Source organism: Gopherus evgoodei, chromosome 12, assembly GCF_007399415.2.
Source record: "Gopherus evgoodei ecotype Sinaloan lineage chromosome 12, rGopEvg1_v1.p, whole genome shotgun sequence".
In the NCBI taxonomy this organism is placed as follows: Eukaryota; Metazoa; Chordata; order Testudines; family Testudinidae; genus Gopherus; species Gopherus evgoodei.
The window spans coordinates 135,494-146,166 of NC_044333.1; the positions used below are offsets into that span (position 1 = coordinate 135,494).

General features: G+C 46.5%; 1 non-coding gene across 1 annotated transcript; it reads left to right on the top strand.

Annotated features, from left to right (window-relative positions):
• Window positions 1-1,345: 1,345 nt before the first annotated feature.
• On the top strand, window positions 1,346-1,427 carry TRNAS-GCU. The gene has a single exon. It is a non-coding gene; the product is annotated as a tRNA-Ser (tRNA).
• Window positions 1,428-10,673: the final 9,246 nt, after the last annotated feature.

Sequence of the window (10,673 nt, forward strand, 5' to 3'; positions counted from 1 at the left end):
TTTAACTAATTGGAGGGGCTTGATCCCTCTTTCCAGGGCCACGTAGTAAGTTTTTTTGGGGCAGAAGGGGGCTGTAGTGAAAGGAAGTTTGAGAAACCCTGGCATAGAGCCTCTGAATATGTCTAGACTTGGTCCCTGAGTGATCAGACACTGAAAGTACAGACATGGAGACACCACATGCCAGCTTTGCCCAGCAGGCAAGAATTAAAGCTCCACAGAAAGACGCCCGTTGCTTTCTAACCCATCTCCCTAAGCACTCAGCAACAACCACTTAACAAAGGGGCTTTTCTATACTATGGTTCTGTTCTCACTGAATTGTCATTTCCAATTGTTTGCTCAGATCAGCATTTGGGGAAATGGTCCCCTGGGCAAAGCTTGTACTTTGGCACTTTCCCATTGCCCCTGGACGATCCCCAATCCCCCTTTACCACTAGCTCCTGCACTCCCAAACCTTGCACCTCCTTCAGTCCCTAACTCTTGCCCCCTACTGTGCCCCCTTTGTCCTTAATTCCCTGTGCCACCAGCCAATGCCCCTGTCCTGCAGCCCCTTCACATGGTTCCAGTGCTGGGGGTCTCAAACTTGTTCTCCCTTTCTTTGGGCTTTGGCATCACTAGCCCGATTAGTGAGTAGGGTTCAGTGGTCCCCAAAATATGGGGCATGACTCTCCTAGGGGGACACAGAGGAAAATTCATGGGGGCAACTCAGGGCCTGAGCCAGCCCCCATTGAGGTAGCACCACTCAGCCACTATGTCCCAGCTCTTTCCCAACCCCACCCTCAGCCTGGGCCTCTGGCTTCCAGCTAGGCCTCGACCCCCTTACCCTTGTCTGCACCCCTCTCCCCAGCAAGCAACAGCCCCACTCCCAGCCCCAGATCTCGACCGTGGCTTCCGAGGGGCCACAACCATCTATAAGAGGGCAGAGTGTGAAATGTTTAGAGATCACTGGTTTAGGGTGACATTCTCAATCACTTCTCTGCAGTCCAATAAAAGCTATTCCTCACCCACCTACCCCTCCATCAGGATGGACTAGGTATGTTCTGCTGCCCCTCACTCATGCAGGAAAGATGATAACATTTCATTCCACTCAATTCTAAAGTGATTTGTAACCCACCACCATCCAAAACTGGTCATTTTGGGAAAGTGGACCTACCATGCTGCATACCTAGGCAGAGTAGGTGTGTCTATGCAAACACGGTATGTTCCTGAAGTCTTTCCCCAGCTCCTCACTAGATGTGAGGAGGGAGCTCATTCAGCCCCTGCTTCCGCTTAGTATTTAAAAACTCCTTCGTGTCCCTATCTCTGCTGGTCTTAGATTTCTCCTCCTGTCCCTTTTCCTGACAGCTCAGATGAGGTGGCTGAGTGGTTAAGGTGATGAACTGCTAATCCATTGTGCTCTGCACGCATGGGCTCAAATCCCATCCTTATCAGATGCATTTAGTCTTCACCACTCCTTTATAGAAAACAATGACAGATCAAACAATGTTGCTTCTTGCAATCAAAAGCCGTATCAGAAACTCCAGCCCCCCTTTGCTTTAAATAAAATGTCTAAATCCCAGATTTCTAAAAAAATTCTCTAGTCCTATATTTCTTAGTTTTTATCTCAAAAGGTAACAACCTCATAATCTCCCCCAAACACCCTGGGACCTTCCCAAATAATTAAAATACTCCCATCCTGAACAAGGCCACAACAGTGAACCAGAGCTAGTGTCTAGGCCAAGCTGTTCTGAAGGAGGCAACTCCAACATTTTATCCCTGCTTCCCTTAGCAAGGTCTGACTGAGAAAACAAAATTCCCCAAACTGAAAATTTTCTGCTGAAAAACCAATACTAGTCTGGTTGGGGACTTTGGTCTGAATGTATTATTATTATTCTCTTCTGATTTCTGAGTCAGTTCAGTTCAGCCTTTGTCCTCCAGGTGTGTTTCCAGATGCTGAGTTGTGGGGGAGAGAGGCCAAGTCATGATGTCTCTTCCCTTCTTTCATAGTTTCTTCCAACTTGTTAGGAAGCTCCTTTACTACCATGTGAGTCAAGCAGCGTCCATTGTCTCTGTGCTATCTCGGAGAAGCCTGCATTGTACACGGTTCCTGTGATAGTCCTTGGGAGTGTGGACACCTTCAATGGGCCAGCAGCGAGTCTGGCTTCTCCATTTTCACACCTGAAAGGTTGGTGATGGGCATTTCCCAACCTCATAACATATTTCAGTAACGCACACAGAGCAAAACTTCATAACTTCCCAACCAATGCTAGCACACACAATCCAACAAGATATTAATGTTCAACAGATCAAGACTTTTGAAATGATACCTCACAAGGCAGACTTGTAGAAACCATGTCATCATTACATGACAGTGTGAATATGGGACTTGCAGGGTGCTGCTTTGAGCACATCGTGCCACACCTGCTTACATTGGGCTTGCATTGCAATGGAGACGTATCCTTAGAGTCCATCTCTCCTGGGATAAAGATGGCAGCAGGGCTGGCCTGGGTCATCTGATATTAGCTCATGGAGCTAAAGCTGAGGGGCTAAAAACCGTGGTGCAGATATTTGTTTTCACGCTGAAGCCTGGGTTCAGAAACCCTCACCCCTCATGGGGTCTCAGAGGTTGGACTCAAGCCCATATGTCTGCACTGTAATTTTATAGTCTTGCAGCCCAAGCCCTATAAGCCTGAGTCAGCTGACCTAGGCTTTGAGACAAGTGCCCTGGGTGTTTTAATCACATGTAGACATAACATTAGGCTACGTCTCCAGTGCAATGAACACCCTCGGCTGGCCCGTGTCATATTAATCAGGATCATGCAGCTTGGCCTGGAGTAAAGTTGCAGTGTACGTGTCTGGGTTCAGGCTCTGTACCCTGCTCTAGGAGCCCAGAAGGTTGGGAGCGAGTTTAGCAAGTAGAAATGGTAAAACCGCAGGGAAGTATTACCCTGGACTCATGGCATTTCTCCATTGGTCTGTCTGTTTTGGTGCAGGGACAAGAACACGTCCTGCTGCTTTTGTTATTTCCAAGGGTGGTGTAGGATTTTCATTCTCAGACACTGGGCACAAAGCAGGACTCAAACCTCGGCGTAAATTAAACAAGCTGCCCACAGATTCTGGCAGCCACAATGAGCATTTGCGTGAGAACTCAGACTTGCCCCTGTCCCAGAGGGAGGGGGGCGTCTGTGAGTGGACTGGACTACTGACCTATCAGCTCCTAACTCCCAAACTTTCAGTAACTCTATTATCAGTGCCTGTGAGTGTAATTTAAAACATAAGAAAAACCACACTGGGCTAGACTAAAGATCCATCTAGCTCTGAATCTTGTCCTCTAACAGCAGCCTGTAGCAGGTGCCCCAAAAGCAACTCAGTAAGGTACCACTGGAACTTGAATCCAGGATCTCCTGTTTACAAAACAGTGGTTTTAACCAGCTAAGCCATGGCGCCAACAGTTGCTGAAGTGCTCATGTCTGCATACACCTGGCTCTTTGCCAACCTCCATCTGGGCCTGACAGGCTTTGCTTGTTTGGATTCTGTAAAGCAGAGGAGCAGGTGAAGGTTTACTCCCAAGGTTCTTTGGATAGGGCTACACTACAAAATTAGATCAGTGTAACTACATTACTCAGGATGAGTAAAAATATTTACCTCCCTAAGCAATGCAGTTATGTCAACCTAACCCTGGTGTAGATAGCGCTGTGTCAACAGGAGGGCTACTCCCATCCACATAGCTTGGGGAGGGGCTTGGTTAGTGAAGACCCAGAGAACAGGTGGCCCATGACTCTTGCATTTGGGGAGGCTGGGCAGGAGCGCTGGAAGCTCTCTAGAAGTGGGGGGGCATTGGTGCCCAGACCATGGCACTGCCCCCCCTCCACCCTTTCTCCTCTCTCTGAGGCCCCACTTGTGCTCCCCCCTTGCTCCTGTTTGGTCACTTCCCACCCCTGCTCTTTGGCTGAGGCCTGCTGGTCCATCTTTCGCTCACTCCTCTCCTCCCCAAGGCCTCCTCGCGTCTCTCCACCACCTACCCCAAGGCCTTTCTCCCTGCTGCTCATGCCTCTCCACCCCCTACCACAAGGTAGATCGTGCCAAACCAACCTGATCTCCTTCTTTGAGAAGGTGACAGATTATTTAGACAAAAGGAAATGCAGTAGATCTAATTTACCTCGATTTCAGTAAGGCATTTGATACGGTTCCACATGGGGAATTATTAGTTAAATTGGAAAAGATGGGGATCAATATGAGAATTGAAAGGTGGATAAGGAACTGATTAAAGGGGAGACTCCAATGGCTCGTACTGAAGGGTGAACTGTCAGGCTGGAAGGAGGTTACTAATGGAGTTCCTCAAGGATCGGTTTTGGGACCAATCTTATTTAACCTTTTTATTACTGACCTTGGCACAAAAAGCAGGAATGTGCTAATAAAGTTTGCGGATGACACGAAGCTGGGGGGTATTGCTAACACAGAGAAGGACCGGGATATCATACAGGAAGATTTGGATGACCTTGTAACCTGGAGTCATAGTAATAGGATGAAATTTAATAATGAAAAGTGCAAGGTCATGCACTTAGGGATTAATAATAAGAATTTTAGTTATACATTGGGGACACATCAGTTGGAAGCAACAGAGGAGGAGAAGGACCTTGGAGTATTGGTTGATCACAGGATGACTATGAGCTGCCAATGTGATATGGCTGTTAAAAAAGCTAATACGGTTTTAGGATGCATCAGGCGAGGTATTTCCAGCAAAGATCAGGAGGTGTTAGTACCGTTATATAAGGCACTGGTGAGACCTCATCTGGAATACTGTGTGCAGTTCTGGTCTCCCATGTTTAAGAAGGATGAATTCAAACTGGAACAGGTTCAGAGACGGGCTACTAGGATGATCCGAGGAATGGAAAACCTGCCTTATGAAAGGAGACTCAAAGAGCTTGGCTTGTTTAGCCTAGCCAAAAGAAGGCTGAAGGGGGATATGCTTGCTCTTTATAAATATATCAGAGGGATTAATATTAGGGAGGGAGAGGAATTATTTAAGCTTAGTACCAATGTAGACACAAGAACAAATGGGTATAAACTGGACACTAGGAAGTTTAGACTTGAAATTAGACGAAGGTTTCTAACTACTGGAGGAGTGAAGTTCTGGAACAGCCTTCCAAGGGGAGCAGTGGGGGCAAAAGACATATCTGGCTTTAAGACTAAGCTTGATAAGTTTATGGAAGGGATGGTATGATGGGATAGCTTAATTTTGGCAACTGATCTTTGATTATCAGCAGAAAAGTATGCCCAGTGGTCTGTGATGGGATGTTGGATGGGATGGGATCTGAGCTACTGCAGAGAATTCTTTTCTGAGTGCTGGCTGGTGAGTCTTGCCCACATGCTCAGGATTTAGCTGATCGCCATATTTGGGGTTGGGAAGGAATTTTCCTCCAGGGCAGATTGGCAGAGGCCCTGGAGGCTTTTTTGCCTTCCTCTGCAGTGTGGGGCATGGGTCATTTGCTGGTGGATTCTCTGCAGCTCGAGGTCTTCAGACCACAATTTGAAGACTTCAATAACTCAGACATAGGTTAGGGGTTTGTTACAGGAGTGGGTGGGTGAGATTCTGTGGCCTGCTTTGTGCAAGAGGTCAGACTAGATGATCATGTTGGTCCCTTCTGACCCTAAAGTCTATGAGTCTGTGAGTCTATCAGTCTGCCCGCCAGCCATCACCCACACCTCTCTGACCCGTCCCTGCAACCCACTCTGCCCACAATCAACACCTCCCTGTCCCTCCCAAGACCCATTCTGCCCACTACTTGCACATCTGTGCCCCTCCTTGAGACTCACCCTGCCCACCGCTCGCACCTCTCTGCCCCTCCCAAGAACCACACTGCCCAATGCTCAGACCTCTCTGCCCCTCCCCTCAGACCAACCCTGCCCACTGCCCCCACCTCTGCCCCCTCCCCCGAAACCTGCCCTGCCCCCTGCCCCCACCTCTTTGCCCCTCCCCTGAGACCCACCCTGCCCACCACTCACACGTCTGTGCCCAAGAGACCTACCCTGCCACTTCTCTCACCTCTCTGCCCCTCCCCTGAGACCTGCCCTGCCCACTGCTCGAACTTCTGCCCCTCCCCTGAGACCCACCCTGTCCACGTCTTTCTTCAGTCGTCTGTTGTTATTTCATGAAACATCAAGGATGGAATAAAAAGCTGAGGTTATTCCAGGGTGAGGAAAGAAAGGAGCCACCAACCCCCTGACACTCCTCCTTCAGTTAAAGTGCTTTAATTAAACAGCTATTGAATGTCCACCCTATGCCCCTTGTGTCACCACAGCACATCCACACTAACCGTTCTCGGATTGTCACAGAGAGCAGTGCACTTTGGGTAGCAGTCCCACTGTGCAACTGGCCGCAGGGTGCTTTGGGAAGAGTTTGCAATGCCTCATGGGCCTGCACAGCATCACATGATGCAGGTTTCTCTATCCTATCATTCCATGGGCATCCTACTAGATTGCCAGCTGCTTTACAACTGCTGTGTGCGTGGCGGGGTAGTGCCTGTTTGTGTGTGGGGAGAGAGTGTGTGTGTTGGGAAGGGATCAGTGAGTTGAGGTAGGTAGGAGCGGATCATTATTATCCCTACTTGAAAGATGGAGAAGCTAAGGCTGACAAAGGAGAATTGACTTGTCTTAGGTCACAGAGCCAGTCACTGGCAGAGTTGGAAATAGGACCCAAGAGCCCTGATTTTCAAACTAACCATCGGATCTTGAATTTCATACACTGAATGACCTGAATAAAGTGCTCTCACATGAGCTCCAGATCAACAACAGTGCACAGTAATTATTCAGCAAGTATTTGAGGAGAACTGCAATGTTAGAGAGAATCATGAACTGCTCAGAGACAATTAATGCAGAGAAGCAGCAAAATTCATCAAACATATAACTGGTTCTGACTTATTTACTTGGTCTTAAAAGAGAACAACAAGGAACTGAGTCTCCTCCCTGTCAATAACCCCCTGCTCAGCCAATCAGGGTAGGGACTGAGGATGGGAGGCTGAGGGTTCTCACCAGAGAGCCCAAAGGATGGCCCAGGTCACGGGTGAGGATCACTGCCAGAGCACTATTTCAGCCCCACATTTTTCGATGGACCTCCCACAGTGGGAGCTGCCGAGCATTCCCCCACAACACACACACACACACACACCCCTCTTGGTGTTGGGAGGGGAATAGGAGAAAGGACAAAAGAAGTAAGAGACAAAGAGAGAGGGATGGATGGAGGAAAAGGTGAAACAAAAAGGACAAACCCTAATGTCCCCAGTGATTCTATGGGAAAAAATCTCAGGTGCAGAATAAAATTCGGCCTCTTTAAGCTTGTGTTTTCCATGCCTAGAATTCAACTGTCACCTGATGGATCAGACTGAACAGTTTCAAACCTCGAGGAGGCTCTTACCTTCTAAACAGGGATGATTGTTTTCTAGTAAAATCAGGAAAAGGGAAGGGGAAAACTTGAAAGAGGTTCCTCCTGGCGCTCACGAATACTCTCTCAGTCCTCAAACAGAGACCTGGAGAAGGAGACTTGCTGAAGCAAAGCCACAAGCATCTCTGAGGTTTCCCTGGCCCCTCGACCCTGTCCTGCCTGGCTGATGTCAGCATCTCTCTGTGAGGTCATCACCCTCCCACCACCTTTGACCAATAGTCTGAGGTCCTGCAAAAGGCCTTTGTGATGTCACTGCCACACCCCTCCCTTGCTGTGCTAATGTCCTGCCCCTGGCCAGGCACTTTGGAGGTTTGAGCTACTCCCTGTGGATCACTCCACTCAAGAAGCGTTCAGTCTAGGAAGCAAGCCAGCTAGACAGGAAAACATCAGACTCTACTCCCAATGCTACACTCAGTTTTTCAGAAATTAGTCATCTTTATGGCCAGAAGAGACCATTAGAGCATCTAATCTGACCCCCTGCATATCATAGGCCTCCTGTATGACACAAGAGCTACTTCTGGGGCATACACATTCCAGAAAGGCATCTAGTCTTCATTAAATGACATCAGGAGATGGCGAATCCATCATTTTCCTTGGCAGCTTGTTCCTGTGGTAAATCATCCTTGCTGTTGACTATTTCTGCCTTAGTTGTAATATGAATCCTTGGTCTGGCTCCCAGGCCCTCTCCAAGGGTTGCAGCTGTCTGGAAGTGCTGCCTTCCACACCTTCCTCATTCACACCTCATTCACTCAACAGGGCAACTGATTACCAAGAGGGGGGAAGAACTTATTCTACTTCTAGCAAAAAGACATCTTTCTTTTACCTTAATTATACTACTTTAGGGGCCCGCTATAACATACTACAAAGGTTCAATACAAAGTGAAATACAAGTTATAAAAAAATGCATAATGCAGAGATTTATCTACAATTGCATTGATTGACTGCTGTGAGCAGTAATATAGGGATCTCTGGATCTTTGAATGAGGCTTTATACTTTGAGGGCCAGTCGAGGTGAGCAGTGAGTCAGAGCCGGGTGGGCGGGCAAAGAGGCGAGCAGTGAGGCAGCAGGGATTCTAGGGGCAGGCATGGGGGTTTCTGGCAGTGGAGGAAGGAGGTGAAAAGAGGTGAGCAGTGGGTGGAGGACTGACTAGGAGGAACGCAGCAAGTCAGCGGGGGACTAAAGGGTGAAGAGGGGTATGATGGTGGGGCCGAGCAGGGAGGGGGTGAGTCCTATTTTACCTCTGTGATCTGGTCACCCTATGCGCGCTGTTTCTTTCTCCCTCTACAGGCTTCCACATACCATCAGTGCCTTGCTAGTGTGCCATGCATTGTGAGAGATATCTTCTCTTTGTGTGTGACTGTGAGTGTTTCCCTTGTGCATGAATTTATTCAACAAAATCTTGAGCTTTGTAATGGCTACCATGAGTGAAAAGAAAGAAAGAATCAGAGCACAGCATTTTCAACACTGAATGGACGAATAAATATATACATACTGAGAATGATACAGTTACTAAAGTAAGCTTCCAAATTTCTAAGGAAATTGCTGCTGCTGGGAAATGCTTCACAGAAGGCGAGTTTTAAAAAAAGTGTATGTTGATTGCTGTATGTGAGTTATGTCCAGAAAAGAAGGGAACATTTGAGAATGTTAGTCTATCACGCATGACTGTACAGAGAAGAATAGCTGACATTTCTACCAATCTAAGTGATCAGTTAAAGCAGAGAGTCAGTAAATTCTGCTTTTACTCCCTAGCTATGGATGAATGCAGAGATATAAAAGACACCGCCCAACTTCTCATTTTTATTAGAGGTATTGATAAAAACTTTGAAATTATGGAAGAACTTGCCGGCATGTGCTCCATGACAGGTTGCAAAACTGGAAAAGAAATCTCCAGTGAAGTCATAAAGTGCATGAATGATAAATGGGGATTAGATTTCACAAGCTTGGTGGCCATTTGTACTGACGGTGCTCCAGCTATGTGTGGAAAAAATGTTAGAACAGTTACTCTTCTTGAAGAATTTATTGGGAGACAAATAACCAAACATCACTGCATTTACATCAGCAGGTTTTGTGTAGCAAAGTCTTAAAATCTGAGCATGTAATGTCAGTGGTAGTTTCCATGTTAAACTACATCCGTTCTAGAACATGGGACATTTTGAACTCTTCTTGAAGGGGTAGACACTGAGTGCAGTCACTTGATGTACCATATGGAAGTGAGGTGGTTGAGTGGAGGAAAAGTGCTCTGCTGTTTCATTCCTTTGAAAGAGGAGGTAGTAAAATCCGTAGAAAATGGGCCAATACAATTCCCAGAGCTTGAAAATGAGTCCTGGAATCAAGATCTCTTTTTCTTTTGTGATATTACAGCACACCTGAATGATCTCAACGTTCAACTTCAGAGGAAAACAACTTATATTTCAAATGGGTGCAGTAGTGAAAGCTTTCGAAATTAAACTGAAACTTTTCAGAAGTCAGCTGTCAAAAGATGAAATGTGTCACTTTCCCACTTGTGCACAGTGTATCCCTCAGCACAAACACGCTGAGTTAGGAGAAAAATACGCAAAGCACATCAATCTTTGATTGAATTTGACAGAAGACTTACTTTGTCTAAAGACGATGACATCTAGTTGAAGCTGATTGAAGATCCCTTTTCTGTGGATCCAGAGGAAGTGCCACTAGATTTGCAGTTGGAGGTTACTGAACTTCAATGTTCGGCAGTTTACCGAAATAAGCACAGAGAAAGCAGCCTGAGGGATTTCTACAAAAGTCTGGATGATGAAAAATACAAGAATCTTACTGAAGTTGCACTGAAAACATTCAGCATTTTTGGAAACACTTACATATGGGAACAAACATTTTCCACCAAGAACATGAATAAAAACAAGCAATGTTCTTCTCTGACTGACGACCATTTGGAAAACATTATGAAAATATCCACTTCAAATATGACCCCTGAATACAACAAGCTTGTTGCCCAAAAGAGATGTACTATCTCTCATTAAATTTGCAAGGTAATTATGAAAAGTACAAAGTTTTCTTTCAAGGAAATAGGTGTTTTTCATTTGTCCATGATTCATAAAAAAAATAAAAATTAAAAACTGTTTGCTTTAATTGAAAAATTCTTAATAAAGTACCCCCCCAATCTTCCTTTTTGGCCCACAGCTGTTTCAGTGGGGTGGCGCTGGGGAAGGAGGGTTTGTTTCTACAGTGCAGGCAGCACTGGGTGTGTGTGTGTTTTGGTGGGGTGGTGTTCTGTCTGCA